Source organism: Lemur catta, chromosome 19, assembly GCF_020740605.2.
Source record: "Lemur catta isolate mLemCat1 chromosome 19, mLemCat1.pri, whole genome shotgun sequence".
Classification (NCBI taxonomy): Eukaryota; Metazoa; Chordata; class Mammalia; order Primates; family Lemuridae; genus Lemur; species Lemur catta.
In genome coordinates, this window is record NC_059146.1 from 22,522,850 (window position 1) to 22,541,611 (window position 18,762).

The window sequence follows — 18,762 nt, forward strand, 5'->3', positions numbered from 1 at the left end:
CCTGTCCCCACCCAGACTTATTGTTGGCTCTCAATGACCATTCATTGGAGAGGGTCCCGACACCCATGCTGCAGCTTCAGGAGAACCTGGGAAAATGAGTTTCTGGCATTTCTCTATCATGGGGTACAGTCTCTGCTAAAAAGGAAGAGGGGTTAAGTGGCTGTTGGTTAAACAGTCAATCATGTGAGAGAAGAAAACTTTAATAAAAACAATAGAATGATAATTGTCATCAACAACATCTTTCCCCTTGTGCCCAGCCATCTGCAAGTCCTCGCAACAATTTTGGGGGACATTCCACGAAGGCTGGGGTACCAGAGTGGGTGGTGTGGTGGAAAAATAGGGGCAAATAGTACTGGCATGATTCCAGGTGACAAATATGATTCAAATTTGGAAGATTTTTTTAAAAACTCTAGATAAGAACAGAATCCTAGTTAAGGGGAAATCTTGACCACATTTTCCAAAATGATGCTGCTAGTTAAGCTGCTTTTGGCAACAAGTAAGAGGAGATTCACACTGTATTAAGTAGTAAGTAAAATGTTAACCTCACATACCAAGAAATCCAGGTGAGGGCAGCTTCAGGCACAGGACATCAGAGCTCCAGTTCCATTTCTTCCTTCTTTTGGTTCTCATGTAAGGTCTTCATCTTCAAGATCAATCACTGCAGCAGGTCTCTGGCTTTGAGAAAAATGACATTTTCCAGAAAAGGCCCCAGCGAAATCTCATTTGTTCTCACTGGCTGGAATTGGGTCACATGTCCTTCTCTAAACCAATCACAGGTGGGGAATGGGATGCACTTTGTTGATTTGAACCAATCAGGATTATCCCTCTGAGGTTGAACTGAGAACCTCCCCTAAAACAGGGAGGGCTGTTTCTTGGTTAAAATCAGGATTCTCTGGTCAAAGGAGACATGGTGGAACAACCAATGGTGTCAGCCATAGGTGGCCTTTCATATTTTAAATTAACTTTTTATTGAAGGACGATATGCAGACAGAAATGTGCAAGTTAAGTATCATGAACTGAATGAATTTTCTCAAAACGGAACACAACCTGTGACCAGCACCCAGAGGAAGCAACAGAACATGATCCGCTGCCCAGAAGACCCTGTAGGGTCCCCTTTGCAGTCACTACCCTCCTCCAAGTGTAGTGACTTTCATAATGTCTGTCACCATAAAATAGTTTTGCCTCTTAATGAACTAATAAAATATAAATAAATATATTTTATATATGTAAACAATAAATTTATTTACATATATTTATGGAAGTATAATAAATTTATATAAATAAAATCATACAGTGTACCATATTATTTTGTGTTTGGCTTCTTTTGCTCAGTATTGTATATTATGTGGTTCATCCAGATTTTTGTTTATGGTTGTAAGCGTTTCACTCTCATTGCTGCACCGTATACCATTGTGTAAATGTACTCCAAGTTATTTATCCATTTTTACTATGCATAGGGTATTTTCTAGTTTCTTTTAACAGTTGTAATGAGCTGGTGTAACATTTGGTAAAATCGCAATGCAAAGAGCTCAGGAGAAGCAGTGCATTTGGGTCTCCACTCACCAAAGATGCAAGAGCTATCCCTATGCTAAGTCTTGCTCATGGCAGAGCCGGATGCATTCCTGGTCAGGTTCAGGTTTGAGGGCGAGCAGGAGATCACAAGGGAGATGTGTGACGCAAGAGGCAGAGGTTGGTATTTTGTGAACTTGCCTGACTTGGCACAGGGCAAGCTGGGTGCAGCTGAGATGCCCTTGTCATTCTCTCCCTTGAATTACCAGCCAGGCCCAACTATTGCCCAGGTTGGCACGTGACCTGGATACATCTGGGCGGCCATATGGGCTTGGATCCAGTTCCAAGCAATAAGATGTCAGCTGAAACCCATTGGCTAGATTTTCCTGAGAAGTTTTTGTTTCGCTGATAAAAGGGGGGGAGTAATAGTTAGACCTTCTCTCTTCTCACCTGGAATGTGGGTGCCCGGAGGTAGACAAACCACTTGCACCAGGAGAATAAAAGCTTCAGGATAAAGATGGGATTAAGAAGATAAATGCAGCTCACACTCTTGATGACTTTCTTAAATGCTCCAGGCATGCACTTCCGGCATTTGGGCTTGGAACAGGGCAAATAAAATCTTGGGTGTCTGGGCTACTGTAGTTGATTCTCTATATGGTGATACAGAGGGGATGGTAGGAGAAATGAAGTTTCTAGAAACTGAAAACTGAGCTCAAACATTGCACAGATTTTCCTGGGTAATCTTGACTTTCTTTTCCTGGATAAGGATGTGTCTTTTCCAACAGGGAGGCTCCAGAACCAGGAGGGGACAGACGTCTGTAGATAGTTCCTTTTAAGGGTGGAGAGGATCAGTGTGTTTCCTCCATGATGATGTAAGCAGTGAGAAAAACAGGGCTGCGGTGGTGCAAGAAACAAGCTTCTTGCCCTACCAGATATTAAGACATGCTACAAAACAAAATTAATGTTTTTTTTTTTTTAAAGAATGGAATTAGTGCAAGAGCAGACAAGTGGACCAGTGAGGCAGAAGAAAGATCTGCCCAAGAAGAAAGATCTGCTCTTTCTTTCAGAAAGAGACCCAAGGAAGAATGATATATCATCATATGACGTATAGGGAATTAATATAGGATAAAAATAACAACCCCAATTAATGGGAGCATGATGGTTTGCTTAGTAAATGGCATTGGGAGAACTTGTTCACTATGCAGGAAAGAATAAACCTAGATTTCTATCCAACACCACACACGAAGATGGACTCCAGCCGTGTTAAAGACCACTATGTGAAAAATAAACTTAGAAAGTTAGTAGAAGAAAATCAAGGCAAATGTCTTAGAATCTCTGTGACAGAGAATGACTTCTTTAGACTCAAGGTACAAAGTATATGAGAAAACATTGGTTAGCTTGATTGTATCAAAAGGAAGAGTTTTGGTTTAAAGAAAGGTAAAATAGACCACTAATAGGCATTTGCCAGAATGGGAGTAGTTATTTTGTTAATATCCAAAATGAACAAAGGACTAATAACTGTAATATGCAAGAATCACCTGTGAATTAATAAGAAAAAAGACAGACAACCTTATGAGAAAACAGGTAAAGGATATACACAAGCGATTTATGGAAGCAGAACTCCAAAAGCAAAGCTGCTTATAAGGAGATATTCAAACTCATCAGTTCTTGAAACAGCAATGGGCTATCACTTTATACCAATTAGGCTGGGGGAAATGAGATGGATGGATAGTGTCAAGGGCTGTCAGGGATGCGTGGACATTATAATGCTCAAGTGCGACTGGGATGAGTGTGGTGGTGCTGTTTCATCAATTTAACCATACACACACCCTGTGACTCAGCAATTTCTCTCCTGGCTATACATCCCAAAGAAATTCTTACATCCCCACAAGGGGACACGTACAACCTTGTGCCTTGCAGTGCTCTTTGTGGTGGCCAGAAGTTGGAGTCCATCTCCAGGGGAATCGTATAAATGCAGCCGACACCCCACCTTGCAGTCCGTATGCAGCAGTTAGATGCAACGTGAACACACAGCCCACACGGATGGGCCCTAAAAACATAGTGCTATTTGAAAAATGACTCATGATAGAATATGATACCCCATCCAATGCTGATGCATAAATTAAAATTACATAGACAGGAATGATATTGCACGTTTTGTAAGACTGAGGAATGGAAGAAAGGGAGGGAGGGAGGGAGGGAGAAAGAGGAAGGAAGGGGAGGAAAATAAAAGAAGGATTCTGTACAAACCAGTGATAATAATGATGTATACAATACTCAACTTCTTCATCTAAGGTCTAAAGGGAATAAAATGTAAGCTTGTCAAGTTGTCAAGCCACGCCTTGTGTGGCTGTTGTCCTGGGCTGAGCCCTCGGTTAAGCTAGAAAAGGGGTGTGTGTGTGCGTGTGTGTGTTCGCGTGCACGCATGCGTTTTGTAGTTCCTGTTCACTGTGGGCCCCCTCCTGATGCTATTTTATATCCCTGACTTGTTAAATCAGACTCTTCATCTAACCTGGCCATGGCTGATTCTTGCTTGAATATGTGTAGCTCTGAAATGCCCAGAATTGCTTCAGGATCTCAGAGAGGCTTCTAGTAAGGGTTAGAAGTGTCAGCAGGTGTGGCTCAGAAAGTCAGCGCATCCTCCACCCGGAGTCCTGGCTGTCAGGATGGCTGATCCTGGCGAGAAACTGAGGTCAGGGAGTGGCCCCAATTTTATTGGTGGGAGGGTCCTCCCCATGCATTCCACACAGCAGACAGGCATCTGATTGTTGGCTACCGAGAGGCTGGCTGTGGGTTACCTTTTATTAGTAATAATAATGATGAGGAAGATGACAACAGCCACCGTTCATTGAGTGCCAGACACCTCGCTGCATTCATTGCATGCCTCCCCTGTGCTGCTCCTGACAGTGACCTCACGAGGGAGGCCCTCAATGAGTCAGGAGGCTGAGGGGCAGGGAGGTTGGGTGAATTTGGCTCAATTTCTGCAGGTGGTACTTGGCAGAGCTGGGATTTAAGTAGAGGGAGTAGGAGTCCTGAGCCCACGCCAGTAACCTCAACACGAGCTGGAGCCAACAAAAGCAAACACAGGGACCAGACGAGACTGGGGCCAAAGGCAGAGGATGTGAGATGATGGCAGTGGGGAGAGAGAAAGAGAGAGACTCTGAGGATATTAAAAAGAGGGAGACTAGAAGAGATTTAAATACAGACTCAGAGAGATTGAAAGAGACTCAGAGAAAGAGAGAGACAGATTTGGAGGCAGGAGAGAAAGAAGAGAGAGAGGGAGAGAAGGAGAGGAAGAAAGACAGGGAGAGAGAGACTCAGTTACTGGAATAGATTTAAGGCAGATAGACTCAGAGAGATTTAATCAGAGCAACCCAGAGAGGCAGATAAATCTAGATTTTTTTTTTTTTTTAGAAACAGGGTCTTGCTATGTTGCCCAGGCTGGACTCCAACTCTTGGTCTCAAGGGATCCTCCCACCTCAGTCTCCAGAGCAGCTGGGACTACAGACACCAGCCACAGCTCCAGGCTAGAATCAGATGTAAAGAGACTCACAGAGGGGGAGGAGAGGGAGAGAAAGAGAAAAAGAGCTAGCTTTGGAGAGCTTTAAAGAAAGAGAGAGACTAAAACATAGACCACAGAGAAAGTGACTTAAGAAGAGCACGGGGGATTGAGGGAGAACAAGAGAAGAAGGAAAGAGGGAAGGAGGGAGGGAGGCAGGGAGGGAAGGAAGAAAGGAAGGAAGGAAGGAAGGAAGGAAGGAAGGAAGGAAGGAAGGAAGGAAGGAAGGAAGGAAGGAAGGAAGGAAGGATTGATTCCTGCGGTGAGAGTGCTGGAGAGACAGTAGGAAGTAGGCTGCCCATATCCTGGGCTTCCTTTGCGGATCCCTAATCTCTCTCTCAACTTGCCCGTGTCAGAGGGACGCCCCCTCCTGCCCCTTGACCTTGCAGCCAGTCCCCCAGAACCCCCATCTCTCTTCCCCCACGCCCCGGGCTGAGTCCCCCGTGCATGGAGCCTGTCCCGCAGTAAAAAGGGGACGCGTGCAACAGGCTGACTGGGTTCAATTCTACACCTGTTTGCAGTTCTGTAAAATGAGACTACCTCATAGGACTGCCTGAGCCTTAAAGGAGAGAATGCACATAAAGGCAAAGGCAAAAGCGCAGAGGATGACACAGACTACACGTGTACAAGTGGCTGCTCTGTGATCATTGCGAACATCCTCGTGACGTTTCCAGAGCTCGCTGAACTGCCTGCACAGGTGTGGACAGAGCTGATGCCACGGAAGCCCCTGCCACTCAAAGCTGAAGCAGCGGCATGCCCTGGGAGCGTGTTAGAAATGCACATTGTAAATCCTGCTCCAGACTAGCTGAAACAGAAGGTGCATTTTCACAAGATCCCCTGGTGATTCACGTGCATGTTCAAGTTTTAGATGCCCCCTCTAAGCGCCCCAGAAAGAAATTCAAACCGGAGTAATTGGAATCCACCTTTTGCTCTCTAACGCCACCTGGAGGCCTTTTATAGAACTGACCTGGGACAGCCGTGGGTGGGGCACGAAATTGGGAGTCTACAACCCAAAAGGAGCCTGTTCCCCGCTGTCTAACTTTGGGCAAGTTACTTGACCTCTCGGAGCCATGTTCAAGTCAGACACCTTCACCTGTAACACCAAGATGACAATTCCACCCCACCCACAGTGCCTGCCCCAGGGTCGGTGCTGGAAAACGTTCTACCACTTTCAGTATGGATCACTGTGTCTGAGATCGAGTCTGGACACAATTTAAAGGTCAGGCTACTGAATGCGTGGTGTCTTGGGTTAAATCCGGTCCCCCCAAAAAGGTATACTGAAATTATAGTCCCCAGGACCTCAGAATATGATCTTATTTTGAAATACAGTCATTGCAGATATGATTAGTTAAAATGAAGTCACACTGGTGGAGGGTGGGCTCTTAATCCAGGATGATTGGTGTCCTTAGGAGAAGAGGGAAGACGATATGAAGACAGACACATGGGGAGAAGGCCACGCGAAGACGGAGGCAGAAGTTGGAGCATTGCAGCAGCAAGCCAAGGATGGCCCGTGAGGGACAGCCACCACCAGAAGCTAGGAGGGCACAAGGGAAGGTCCCACCCAGAGTCTCAGAGAGTGCCTGACCCTGCTGGCACTGCGATTTCAGAGTTCTGGCCTCCAGAATTATAAGAGAATTCATTTCTGTTTTTGTTTGTTTGTTTTTTTGAGATAGAGTATTGCTCTGTCGCTCCAGGTAGAGTACAGTGGTGTCAACACAGCTCACTGTAACTTCAAACTCCTGGACTGAAGCGATCCTCCTACCTCAGCCTCCCAAGTAACTGGGACTACAGGTGTGCACCACCTCGCCCAGCTAATTTTTTCTGTTTTGAGTAGAGACGGGGTCTTGCTCTTGCTCAGCCTGGTCTCGTTCTTGCTCAGGTTGGTCTCAAACTCCTCCCACCTCGACCTCCCAGAGGGCTAGGATTACAGGTGTGAGCCACCACCAGGCCATTTCTATTGTTTTAAGCCACCCAATGTGTGGTACTTTGTTACACAGCCCTGGGGAACTAATACACACGCGAAGCTCAGCCTTCCATGTCAGTTATGTAATGGATTGAAATATTTCAAGGCCCCTTAAACACAGGTCTACTTTACAAGAGAAGACATACAAGTGACGGTGAAGCGCATGAAAAGATGTTCAACTTCTTTAGTCACAAGAGAAAAACAAATTCAAACCTCAGACTACTACATACCCATCAGACTGGCTAAAAAAATCTAAAATTAATTAAATGAGTAAATAAACTAAAAACGTTAAGATGTAGCAAAGTTGTGGAGCGCCTGGAACTCTCAAACCTTGTTTTTTGGTTTTTTGTTTTGTTTTGTTTTATCTCACTGTTTTTGTTGTTCTGCTGGTACCCATACATTGTTGATGGGAGTGTTAAATGGTACAACCACTTTTGGGAAAAGTCTGGCAGTTTCTGATGGTATTAAACACAATGTACTCTATGACCCACCCGCTCTTAGGTATTTCCTCAAGACAAATGAAAGCACGAGTCCACACGAAGACTTATACACAAACGTCCACAGGGGCTTTCTTTGCAGTATCCCCAAACTGGAAGCAACCCAGGTGTCTGTCAACAGGAGGATGGATAAACAAACTGCAGCTTAGTCAAATAGTAGTATCTGCCTCAGCAATTAGTAACAAATTGCAGCTACATGAGAAACAATACGTGTGAATGTTGAAGTGAAAGAAGCCTGACACCAAGAGTGCATACTTACGTTTCTTTCCATTTTTTTAAATTTCCAGAACGAGCAGAACGAATCTATGCTGGAAAGAAATCAGAATGCCGCTTGCCTCTGGGGGTGGGGCGGGGATTGCCTGCGAAGCAGTTTGAGGGTGATGGTAAACACTCCACACGCTGGTAGGGGTTGGGGCTACACAGGTGTGTGCATTTGTCAAAACTGATTGAAAAGTGCAACTTAAGTTTTGTGCATTTCATAGTATGCGGATTTTATCTTAAAATATGCAAAGTTTGAACTATAGTGAATGAAATATGTTTAAGAATTTAGTGTGGAGTGTATATATGTCTGTGATTTACTTTGAAATGCATTCGAATGAGATGGATGGGGCCAGGCGCAGTGGCTCACGCCTGTAATCCTAGCACTCTGGGAGGATGAGGCAGGTGGATCGCTTCAGCTCAGGAGTTCGAGATCAGCCTGAGCAAGAGTGAGACCCCGTCTCTGCTAAAAACAGAAAAATTAGCTGGGTGTGGTGGTGTGCACCTGTAGTCCCAGCTACCTGGGAGGCTGAGGCAAGAGGATCACTTGAGGCCAGGAGTTGGAGGTTGCTGTGAGCTAGGCTGACACCACGGCACTCTAGCCCAGGTAACAGGGTGAGACTCTGTCTCAAATAAATAAATAAATAATTTGACTAAGTAGATCTAGACCAGTCTCCAGAACAGATACACCCTCCACCTTCCATGAGCAAAACCTGAGGATTCCTGTCTTCAAGTCTCTGCTACTACTTAACATCCCCCAGCTTTCCATCGCAATCTAATAGTTGTAAAGTAATACCCTGCTATATTGAACTTGGCATTTCTCTGATCATTCATGACTTCAAGCATCTCTTTTACTTGGTTCTTCAGATGAAAGCAGAGAGACCAGGACCTCCCTGCTGCAGGTGGAGAAGCTGCCACATGCAGCTCAGATGAGTCTTAGCTCCCAGGGATCCGGCTGGAGGGGGTGAGGGAGACCTGCCAAGGGAGGCGCGGATGAAGACCTGCTCTGTTTCCAGCACCCAACTTGTTTCTCATTAAAAATAAACTTTTATTTGAGAAATGTAAATGTTATACCAGTAGAAAGAATAGTATAATACATCTTCATGTGCCCATTACCAGCTTCAACAATAGTCAACACACGTTGTTTCATTTATACACACACCCACCTCCAACTCACACACATGGGTTATTTTGAGGCAAATCTCAGCTACGTTTTATTGCTTCAGGAAACACTTCAATATGGATCCCTAAAAGATAAACGTTTTAGTAAACATGACCACAATATTGTCATACCAAAAAATTAACAATAACCATTTGATGCCATCAAATATCCAATCAGTGGTCAAATTTCCCGGATTGCCCTACAAATTTTAGTACATTACTATCATTTTAAAAGATATTATTTGAATCAGGATCCAAACAAGATGCACACATTGCATCTGGCTGGTGTATCTTATATCTCCTTTATTTTACAGCTGTGCTGGCTTCTGAGGACTTGAAATGTGGCCACTACAGGAACATCTAGGTTGGTAAACAGGTTGAGGTACTGGGCGGGTGGCAGTCCTGGTGGTGGACAAGGACACTCTGTGCTCCTATCCCATCTCTTGCCCTTCCCTTCCATCTGGCTGTCCCTGAGCTCCTCAAGCTGAGTGTGCCCCACTACACCAAAGCTTAAGTGCTATGTGGGACTTTCTGGGAAGCTGCTTAAAAGCAGCTGACTTGGCTAGTGAGGAGCTCTGTACTGCCTAGAACTTGGGTGGGATGTCTGGAGCTCTTGCAGGCATTTTGAGCCTCAAAGTGACCCCGAGGATGGAAGCTATCAAAAAAAATAATAATAATGGAGCAAAAAGGCAGAAAAAGGCTGAGTCCCTGGCAACTGAGTTACTAACCCTGGATGCCAATTTCTGGACTATGTTACATTAAGAAGAAATAAACATCCATCAGGTGTAAGCTACCGCATTAATTATGAATTAATTAATTAAAATGTTTTTAAAATGTGGTTACTAGAAAATTTAAAATAACATTTATAGTGTATTTCTAAAAAACAGGACTGGATTTATTGGCTCGTTATCCTTCTTTTTTTTCTCACAATGTATTTATTATTGAAGAAAACAGGTTGTTCATCCTGAGGATCTTTCCACATCGCAGATTCTCTTGATTGCCTGTTACTCCATCCTCTGGCGGTTAGATCGAGAGGTGTGATCCAGTTCAGGCTCAAGCTGGAAGCGAAAACATTTCAAAGCCAGTCCTGTCTCTTCACTGTTGCGTCACATCAAGACACACACACTGCTGGGTTGTCTCTTTGTGGTGTTAGGATTCACGTGCTGTCAGCCTGGCCAATCTACCATAAAGCTCCCCACCTGCCTTCTACCTACGGATTTTAGCAGCCAACGGTGATCACTGCCCATATCATTATTTTATTAGGAGTTGCAAAATATCTCGATTTTATAGTTCTATCACCCTTCTGGATTTATGACCTGGAACTCTTCTATAAATATTTCTTCATCACCTTTCATTTACTCTGAGGGCCACCGAGGTATACTGAATAAGGGAAATGAAATCACCCCGTGATCTCACCACCCAGAGGAAGCCCATGTTGGCATTTGTGTGTGTGCTGGACAGAGACGGGCAGCGGAGCAGCTGGGCACACAGCCTCAAAGCCAAAGTGCCAGGCTCTAACCCTAGCTTTGCTACGCATTAGATGGCTGTGAAGTGGCAAGAATAATAGTGCAACCTCATGTGGCTGTTTCAAGGGTAATGGATTACTCAACAAAGCTTTGTATTTGGGCTTGGGTTTGCAGAAAAACGATCTCGAAACCACACTACCAAAACACTCCTTCAGGGCAGTAGACGAAGATGAGTGAAATTGTTCATCTTCACAGTTAGAGCTTCCCTGAGATTTTATAGCTTTTTAAAACAAGGCACTTTAAGAAATCAGCCGGGGAAGCTTCAGGGCTGTATCACTCACCTCCACTGGTAACAGTCCAGAGAGTCATCCCTAGTTTTCACACTTAGCCGTTGTTGTATAACTTCTGCCATTGACGAAATGATGTTTCACAAAGTTTGTAACCAACTTAAGCATTAAGAGGTCTTTAAATTTTTTTTTTTTTTTTTTTTTTTTGAGACAGAGTCTCACTCTGTTGCTCGGGCTAGAGTGAGTGCCGTGGCATCAGCCTAGCTCACAGCAACCTCAGACTCCTGGGCTCAAGCAATACTACTGCCTCAGCCTCCCAAGTAGCTGGGACTACAGGCATGCACCACCATGCCCTGCTAATTTTTTCTATATTATTTTCAGTTGTCCATTTAATTTCTTTCTACTTCTAGTAGAGATGGGGTCTCACTCTTGCTCAGGCTGGTCTCAAACTCCTGAGCTCAAACAATCCACCCGCCTCGGCCTCCCAGAGTGCTAGGATTACAGGTGTGAGCCACTGCACCTGGCCTAAAAAATATTTTTAAATCATGATTTAAAAGTATTTACCATCTCGTCCATTTTTAAGCGTATAGTTGAGTAGTGTTAAGTGTATCACACTGTTGTGCAACAAATCTCCAGAACTTTTTCATCATGCAAAACTGAAACTCTAGATCCATTAAGCAACAACTCCCCATGTACCCCTCCCCCAGCCCCTGACAACCACTATTCTACTTTCTGTCTCTATGAACTTGACTGTTCTATATACCTCATGTAAGAGGAATCATATAATATTAATCTTTTTGTGGCTGACTTGTTTTCACTTAGCATAATGCCTTTCATGTTATCCGCGTTGTAGCACATAACAAGATATCCTTCTTTCTAAGGCTGAATAATATGTCCTTGTATGTATATGTCACATTTTGTGTGGCCATTCAACTGTCAATGGACAGTTGCCTCTACCTCTTGGCTATTGTGAATAATGCTGCTATGAACATGGGTGTACAAATGTCTCTTCCAAATCTTACTTTCAATTCTTTCCCACAAGTGGGATCAGGGGATCTTTCATTATACAAAAGGAAAAGACACTATTGAGCTTAATCAGTACTAAGTGTGGTCTTTTTTCCCCACTTATTGATGTCCCGTAAAGTCGGGCTTCTTGAATTCAAATCCCAGCTCTGTCACTCACCTACTCTGCACTCCTGGACGACTTACCTAATGTCTCTGCACTCAGTTTTCCCGTCAGTAAATGGAAATACTAAGAGAACCTACAACCTCAGCCTTCTGTAGATGATGAGTAAATACACACAAAGCATTTTTTAACTGTCTACAAAAGAAAGAAATAATTGATACATGTGACAACTTGAACGGATGTCAAGGGCATTACGCTGACTGAAAAAATAAACCTTTGATCACAAAGGGTTACGTACAATATGATCCATTTATGTAACATTCTCAAAGTACCAGAATTATAGTGATCTAAAACAGACCAGTGATTGTCAGGGCTTAAGGATGGGGGAAGGGGTAACAGAAGGGAATTTTGTTACTGAGATTAAACAGTTCTGTATTCTGACTGTGGTGATGGTTACTTGAATCTATAGAACTATATGCCACAGCGAGAGACAGAGAGAAGTGAGGTGGGGAAGGGGGAGACAGACAGACACGTAGGGGAAGGGGAGGGAGAGAGAGAGAAAGAGAGAAAGAGAGAGGAGAGAGAGGTGTAAAAATGATGAAATCCAGCCGGGAGTGGTGGCTCACGCCTGTAATCCTAGCACTCTGGGAGGCCGAGGTGGGCGGATTATTTGAGCTCAGGAGTTTGAGACCAGCCTGAGCAAGAGCAAGACCCCATCTCTACTAAAAATAGAAAGAAATTTTCTGGCCAACTAAAATATATATAGAAAAAATTAGCCGGGCATGGTGGCACATGCCTGTAGTCCCAGCTACTCGGGAGGCTGAAGCAGTAGGATCGCTTAAGCCCAGGAGTTTGAGGTTGCTGTGAGCTAGGCTGACCCTGCAGCACTCACTCTAGCCCAGGCAACAAAGTGAGACTCTTGTCTCAAAAAAACAAAACAAAACAAAACAAAACAAAAACGATGAAATCCAAATAAGGTCTGTACCCATGTTAATTTTTTTTGTTTTTTTTTTCATTTTTAATTCATGGTTGTCTTTTTTTTTTTTTTTTTTTTTTTTTTTTTGAGACAGAGTCTCATTCTGTCACCCTGGGTAGAGTGCAGTGGCATCATCGTAGCTCACTGCAACCTTAAACTCCTGGGCTCAAGGGATCCTCCTGCCTCAGCTTCCTGAGTAGCTGGGACTACAGGTGCACACCACGACACCCAACCAATTTTTCTATTTTTAGTAGAGACAGGGTCTCACTCTTGCTCAGGCTGGTCACAAAACCCCTGAGCTCAAGCGATCCTCCCACCCCGGCCTCCCAGAGTGCTAGGATTATAGGCGTGAGCCACCGCGCCCGGCCTGTACCCAAGTTAATAGCATGGCACCAACGTCATTTTCCTAATTTTGACAATGTACTAACATTACGAAAGATGCTATCATTGGGAGAAACCGGCTGAAGAGTACATGGAAACTCTGTGCTATTTTGCAACTTCTTGAAAGTTTTGAACTATTTCAAAATAAAATTTTCTAATAAAAATGTGTCTGGCACATCGGGAGTGCTCAGTAAGCATGTCATCACCACCCAAGATCTCTCTAGATGCATTTTCCATTTAATTTTTTTTTTTTTTCGAGACAGGATCTCACTCCTTTGCCTGGGTTGGAGCGCAGTGGTGTCATCATAAGCTCACTATAATCTCAAATTCATAAGAGATCCTTCCACCTCAGCCTCCGGAGTAGCTGGGACTAGCAGCACGAACCACCACACACAGCTAATTTTTCTGTTTTTTGTAGAGACAGGGTCGCACTATGTTGCTCAGACTTGTCTCAAACTTCTGCCCTGAAGCCTCCCTCCCCCCTTGGCCTCCCAAAGTGCTGGGATTACAAGCATGAGCCACCAATGCCCAGCCTCCATTCAATCTTATTGGCTCTGCTTTCAGTATCCATTTTCTGACCAGCTCTAATCATTGCAAAATGAGCAATAAGGTTCCTTTAGGGAAAAAAAAAAAAAAAAATCCCTCCCACTGAGTTCTTCCAGGCTGAAAAACTCCCCAGCAGAAAGCTTTACAGACATAGATATAATTATGAATCATCTGCAATTTTCACACCAGCCATTGTCTTACAAGTTATGTAATTATCTAAGCAGTGTTTCACAAACCTTGCAACCAACCAGGCATTTCAGGTCCTCCGTGCTTATAACAGGAAAAAGAATTCACCAGGTGTTGTAAGCGCCGGGAGACGCCTTTCTTTGCGAGGAGCCCCACCTGGTGGCTAAAGGCAAGAGGAAAATAAAAACACCTCTGTATTCGTTGGTTTGTGTGCAACGAAACCCTGGAAGATGACCCAAGAAACTTATTCTAGTGGTTACGTTTTGAAGAGGGATGAAGACAGGACAGATGGGGGACACAGTCAGAACGGAGGTTCATCACTCTATACCTCCTTAAGAAACCTATTTTATTTTTGTACTACATGAAAATATTTTCATTCAAGAAATGAAACAGAAACGATGTTACACACACCCCCAGACTCTTGTGCCAGAGTCCCTGGGTTCAAACTCAGCTGTTCCTTCCTGTGTGATCTTGGACAATGACTTTAATCTCCCTCTGCTAATAGCAGAGAGAGAAACAGTAGTGTCAATGGAAAAAAAGCCAAACTCTGTAAAATAATTTTAAAGAGATTTATTCGGAGCACAAATTTGAGGACCATGACCCGGAGCCACGCCCAAGAGGCCTTGAGCCAGTGGACTCGCGGTGGCTGGGTTACAGTTTGGTTTTATACATTTCAGGGAGACAGGGGTTACAGATAAAGTCATAAATCAATATGTGGGTGGCATATTGAATGGCCCGAAAAGGTGGGCCATCTCGAAATGAAGGGGGGTGGGTTTACAGGTTATAGGTGGGTTTAAAGATTCTCTGGCTTGTAATTCAAAGACATTAAGCTTTGTCTAAAGGCTTGGAATATTTTAACGTATGTTTATCAGAGATAAGTCACCGACATATATTTGTTGTGTAAATTGAGGACCTGCAGGTCTGTCTTGCATACCTTTAGGTCTGTTATGGGTTACAAAGGATGTCCCCAAGGAGGGAGGGGGGCATGATAAGGCAAGTCTGACCTCCTTCCTCCTGGCAGGCAATTTAGTTCTAGGATATTCCTTCAGCCACAAGGGGGTCCATTAGTCAGCCGGTGGGAGGGGTGAGCCGTACAATTTTATTTTAGTTCACAGTAGCAATTTCCTAGGGTGGATGGGAATATAAACAAGTTAATCCGTGTAAAGTCCTTAAAACAGTTATACAGAGCATATGCTTAGCGTATGCTAGCAACTGGTGTTAATACTCTCCCCCAGTGAGTAGAAGCAAAGAAGGGTTTGCTTTCTTTCCCATCCTCCCTCCTCCACACACACCCTAACAAATCTAGCCAGGGAGGATTTTACTGAGAAAAATCAATTTCCTTTTAAAAATGGAAAAATGATCTTAAGGAATCATTTCTTTTTTAAAAGGCAGACTCATGAATTTATCCTACAAGATTAAGCACAACTCAAGTTAGAAATGACTCCAATCGCTCCATGCATGTGAGTGGTTAATTGTTATTACTAACATCTACATTGTCTCTATTTGAGTATATGAGTGCACAGAGGAAGGGGGAGACGGCTCCGGAAGACAGCCAGGGTCACCATGGTCCGGAATAAACAGAGACGCTGATGGCGACGCCCCCAACTTACCAAGTCATCACAGTGGCAGCAATCATTGGAGAGACCATTTGCTGGGCTCTCCTCGAGTGTCTGCCCTGTCGCGTGCGTGCGCGGCCCCACAAGGGGGCAGTGTGGCGCAGAGGTCGCCGCACCCCGGCTCTCCCACCTGCGCGCTCAGACGTCTGCAGGCAACTTAGCCTCTTGGTGCCTTTTTCTTTTAATCTAAAAAGGAGGCGGAATATAGTTCCTACCTCGTAGGATGTTGAGGAGATTAAATGCGTTAACATTTGCGAAGAGCCCAGAATAGCGCCTGGCACAAGATAAGTCCCCTGCAAGAGTAACTGTGATGATGATGACGGTGAGGATGATGTATGACTATTTGTGCTGTTGCGTTGTCTCGTTTGTGACTTGCTTTCCCTCTGATCTCTTTATAGCCACGGCTCTCTGTGTCCTTGTCTCCACTTTTTTTTTTTTTTCCCCTCCACTGGGGTCACAGACTCAGCCACCCCCTGGGGCCAGGCAGGAAATGTAAATAAGGAAGCAGATTGTGGGGGGTGGCAGGGAAAACCGCAGGGTACCCCGGGGTGTCCACTCAGAGCCTGCTGATGATGGATTATGGCCACGTGGGGATGCGGCATGACCTTGACCCATGCCCTGGCCTCTTCAAGAGAAACTTGACATCTCCTAGTGTTTTGATACTGGTAACCAATTAAAGCAAACAAACAAACAAACAAAAAGCCAGATGTGTGGCCCGGTAGAGACCTGGGGGAATTATGAAGTTAATTATGCAGTTAATTTTATTTCATAACCAGAAAGCATGTTCCTTTTGTGGAGGCAGAAATGGTAAGTCTCTCCTCTCCCATTTCAGAGAGAAAATACCAACCACGGTTTTCCCCTTTAAGAAGGGAACCTGTTTCAGATATTTGCAGCATAATATGAATAATAACAATGAAAGCTGACATTTATGAAGTGCTTTGTATGTGTCAGGCACAGATCCAACTGCTTTGTGTGTATCAACTCATTTAACCCTCCAACAGTCTCTGAGACAAATACTACAATCATCCCCATTTCACAGATGGGAAACTGAGGCACAGAGACATGTGGTAATTTGCCCAGGATCACCCAGCTAGTCTGTGGCACAGCAGAGATTTGAACCGTGACAGTCTGAGTTCCAGAGTCTGTCTCTTAAATCAGTGTAAAACACAGCAACAGTTGCAGCATTGTTTCTGTTACTGTAAATGAATTGTTCCTAAGGGCACTATTTTTTCTGTCCTTGGGGACATTTGTTCGTTTAGCGAATATTTATTGAACAACTACTATGTGTCAGGCATCTTCTTGGCACCGGGGATATAATGGTGGCCTCGGCAGGGATGTTTTGTCCTCACTGGGCTCGTGGTCTAGCAGAGGGGCAGACACAATAAACAAGTGAATCACTGACTGTGTTGTGAGTTCTCAGCACACAGAACAGTGCCCCTGCCCCAGAGGTGACCACATCCTAATCCCCCAAATCTGTGGACATGAGACTTCACAGGGCAAAAGGGACTTTGCAGGTGTGATTAAGCCAAGAACCTTGAGATGGGGAGATGATCCGGGATTATCCGGGGGGCAGGGTAGGGGGGACGACACAAAATCACAAAGGTCTTTAGGAGAGGCGGGGCAGAAGGGTCAGTCAGGGAAGGAGATGTGGCTATAGGGAGCAGAGGTCAGGATCGTGCAATTGCTGGTTTTGGAGACGAGGAAGGGGCCACAAGCCAAGGAATGCAGGTGACACCTAGAAGCTGGAAAAAGCAAGGAAACAGCCTCCTCTAGAGCTTCCAGAAGGAACCAGCCCTACTGACACTTTGACATTAGCCTGGTAAGACTGACTTTGGACTTCTGATCTACAGAGCTGTTGTGTTAAGCCACTAAGTTTGTGGTAATTATTACAGCAGCAACAGGAAACTAATACAGATTTATGTACTTGATAGTAATAAAACGTGGTAAAGAGATCAAGCCACTCTAGACAAGGGGTCAAAGAAGACCCCTCTGAGGAGGGAACATTTACAAGAAACCTGAAAAAGGGGTGAGTGAGGTAGAGATCTGGGCAAAGAGCATTCTGGGTAGAAAGAAGCAGCAAGTGCAAAGGCCCTGGGGCAGGAACATCCTTCACATATTCAAAGAGCAATGAGGAGTCTAGAGCTGAGTGAGTGAGGGGCAGAGGGTAAGAGATGAGGGCAGAGGGAGCCAAGGGGGAGGATGAGACAGGGATTTGGGGCCAGGGGGAGGCCTTTACTTCCTATTCTCAGTGTGATCAGAAGTCTTTGGGATCAGGTTTACATGTAAAAGGAGCTCTGCATCGGTTAAGGGTTATTGCAGATCAGTCCAGACAAGGATCTGCTGTTTACAGAGCTCTTTTTAGAGCTGGGTGACACTCCTGGGGGAGCCAAAATAGAGAAATAAAAAGCAAACAAACGTAAAAACCTTCACTGTACATTTGGAACAGTTCCAACTGCTTCTGGCAGTTTCCACTCACTACTTAATACCACTTAAGCTTTTTTGTTTTGTTAACTTTTGATTCATTATTCCTCCAAATCAGTGCTATCCAGTAAAACTATAACATGAGCCACGTATGTAATTTAAGATTTTCTAGTAGCCACATTTAAAAAGGGAAAAAGAAACAGGTAAAATTAATTTTAGTGACATTTTTATTTAACCCAATATATCCAACTTGTTATCATTTCAACATGTAACCAACATAAATCAATAGTAAGAGAGTTTACAATCTTTTTTCATACCAGCTGTTCAAAATCCAGTGGATATTTTTCCTTGATGGCGCATCTCGAGTCGGGTGTTAAATTTGCATCAGAAGTATTTGATCTGCATTTAGAGGCTACAAAACTGAAAGTTGAAAAAGTAGATTTATGCATTCAGGTTGTTCCAAATGTACTTAAAACTTTCCCGATAAATGAATCAGTTGTCAGTGGTTGCATGTAAATGAATTAAAACCAACTAAAATGTAAAAGCCAGTCCTTGACCACACTTGCCACTATAGCTGGTGGCCGTCACTGTAGTGGCCAGCACAGATCTAAATAGACTGTAATCTGCTCCAAGCCCACTGCCCCTCCCCCCACCCACCCGGCAGGAAATGTCACAGCAACTTTTGGGGTCCCTGCCCGTCCTACATCCTCATAGGGTGATCACTGACTACGCAGCTTGGTCAGGACCAGAAAGACGGGGGACGCCCAGGGCTTTGGTCTACAAGGCTCCTCTGCTATTTGCTGAGCTTCC